This window comes from Verticillium alfalfae, genomic scaffold, assembly GCF_000150825.1.
Source record: "Verticillium alfalfae VaMs.102 supercont1.4 genomic scaffold, whole genome shotgun sequence".
Taxonomy (NCBI): Eukaryota; Fungi; Ascomycota; class Sordariomycetes; order Glomerellales; family Plectosphaerellaceae; genus Verticillium; species Verticillium alfalfae.
In genome coordinates, this window is record NW_003315035.1 from 2,288,972 (window position 1) to 2,292,003 (window position 3,032).

Below are 3,032 nucleotides of genomic sequence, written 5' to 3' on the forward strand. Positions count from 1 at the left end.
CCGCTGTTCGTTATTCCGAAAGGGGGTTGGGCTTCCCGCGCGGTAGAGGGAAATCCAGGTGGTCGGGACCCTTTGGAAGATGTCTTTCAAGTCAGGCCCCAGGTCCCCCCCCCCCGAGCGAGCTGGTTGCGCCGGATCCGGAACATGTGGTGCTGAAAGATGGTTGGCCGAGGGAGGGCGGTGGCGGCCTGGAACGTGGACGCGGCTCTTGGAGGCTGATGGGGTCAGGATATGCGCGAAGTGGTAGGGCGAGAATTTTACTCCCCTTTGTTCCCCTCGACTGGCGATTGTTCGTCAATGGCGGATAGCGTCAAACCGACCCGACGTCGCTTCGCAACCTCCCAAATGGGCAAGAGCAGTGACTACAGGGCATGGCCTGGAGGCTAGAGAGGATGAGATGAGTTTGGTGTGGGAGTGGCTGCTCCCTCCGGCTGCCTGTCGAACCATGTTCGTCGAGTGATCGGACTCGCCGCGGAGGCATCATCCGGACTTCCAAGGTATCCCTTGGTAGGTGTAAGGAATTGAAGGTGCGGCACGACTGCGAAGCCAGTGCTCAAGATTCTGATGCTCGCCAGCATGATATCTCGACAGGCCCTTAGGAGTTGAGTGACTGTGATATTACGGCGTGTTTGACGATGGCCTGGATATCACACATACTGTGGGAAACAAGCTTGTCTTGCGGCTCTTGTGATGTTCTCTTATTGGTCACCATGACCGCCGGCGTAACAGGCATGGTGCCTGCCATGACGAATATCACATGATCGTTTTCCCGGTCACAATAGAGAAGAACCGCAGCCGCTTGATTGATGCTGTCTGACGAACAGAATATTGAGTCTCCAAGGTTGTCTTTTGTTTCAGAGGGCGTGGAGATGCTCGGCTCGTTATTAAATGTGCAATCATGGGCACGTACTGCGAGACAAGATCAACGAAAAAACAACGCCTATATCAGCGCAATGATCATTTTCATAGCATATTAAGATACACTTAAATCCGGAGTACGAGCTTGTTGAGCACGGCGTTTTGGTGGCCTCCTGCTGCCAAGTTTCCATATTCGCCGTCGAAGTCATGTCGTCCTCGTCAAGGCCGGTGTAAGGAGTCGCAGAATGCACCTCAGCAGGATGAAGACACGGCCTTCCACTGACAGCTACTGTATTCACTCGAACTTAATGAGAGACTTTCGACTCTTTCGAAAGTGGGGTATTATAACAGGCCGGCTTCACTCCAGCGACAACCGCACAACTACACAGCTCGTGTCCAACCTCAAAAAAATGAGAAATGCCAAAAAACATACAACACCAAGGATTCGCTGGTGGTCACCCACCCAACTACTAGTTCAGCCCTTACTGGTTTATCGATGGGAGAGCGGACGGGATCCCGAGCTTTCCAGTAGGTATGGTCGTATGTGCTAAGGATCACAATTTCTGTGGTATATCAAAGGTAGGTGACGCCCACGAGACTCTCAAGAGGCCAGGTGGAGGCAGAGACACGACAGTGAAATGGAAAAACCAGGGTAGTCTCTGTATTTCATGTTTGATTCAAATAATTCTCAGTACCAAGCTGCTCGAATACTTTGCCATGCCTGGATGAGGTAGTATGGCACAGCAAGGCAGCCCAGTGTATGACCTGAACAACCTTGGCCAATGCATGCCCAAATTGTCCGACATCAGTTTTTTTGGGGGTTGTGTTATTCGTCACTTTGCAGACACTCAGATACACAGATATCACGGTTGCACAGGCTTGCGTAGTTATGTAGTCGTGTCGAGCATGGAGATGAGATGATACAACCGCCCTTGACAAAGTGCGTAGTTAATTACTATGTATCATGCCAATGACGAGACATTTGAGACCAAACTTGAAGCCCAAACAAGGTGCCAGCATGTCTTAAGAGCAGCGATTTAGTCCACCGTGATTTCTTCATGTACACACTCGTAGTAAAGCATAAGACAACCGCCGGCAACACGTCAGGCATGCCCCAAACAACCCTCAGCTCAGAGCATTGTCATGTAAACCATACTCATACACAATATCCTAGACAGCAGAGTATCCTCACTCCAATATCAAGCCCAGAGCCATGTATAAGATGTTACCCTTTCGGCTTCGGTGCGTAGCACCCCAGGCTAGTCAGCAGCCTGTCTTGTCCAACACGATATCCTAGGGGGGGGAAGTGACCCAGAGACCTTGTACTTTTGAAATTAATTAGGCACTCAATTACTTCAACTGTCTATTTAGCTAGATCTGAGGCAAGGTCTGACCGTTCCCACAGAGCAAACGACAACATCTGTCGTACTGCATAAAAAAACCAATCATTCAAACCCCAAAAACACCTATGCCAGTCATCGACTGTGAAGCACATCCTCTAAAAAAAAGCGCACCTCTCATCCTGCTTAACCTGTTTTCCCTATCCTTGTGTAACTACAGTCTTTCGTATAATGGGCCAGGGCTGTATTCTAGCACCCGGAACGCAATGCCGCAACTGGCGCGGGTAAACGCTCAAGAATACCCTATAACTATCTAGCCCATCGTAGGTCCGTATTCCGGCGCGTATACGATTTCTGACCTCGTGGCTGCGCAGACGCATGCGAACAAGGATCCCAAGTCCACGATGTAACATTGGCGACCCAATATCGCGGAACCATCAAGCCATGCATGACCACCTGAATGTACACCACCATAGACACACCAGCCAAGTGAAGTACAGAAACATGGATTACTATCATTCACGGCGTCACCCGCTACAACTTCTACCACAACAAGACAAAGACAAAGGTTATTACAAAGGCTTTACCAAGAAAGGGGGATCCTTCGCAGGGCGCAGGCCTCCCAAAAAACAAAAGCCCAGGCTTGCTGCTCTGCCCCAAGGAATCTCCCCCTTCTTCTACGCCCTCTTCGTGACGTGTAATCTTGCCTGCCTGCCAACCCAAAGATCCCCCCCTCCTTGCCGTCCTGTTCGCCTAAGGTACACACACATATACAAAGGTCGTCAGCTGCCTGCGTCGTCATCAGGACCATACACGCTCGACTTGAGTCAAACG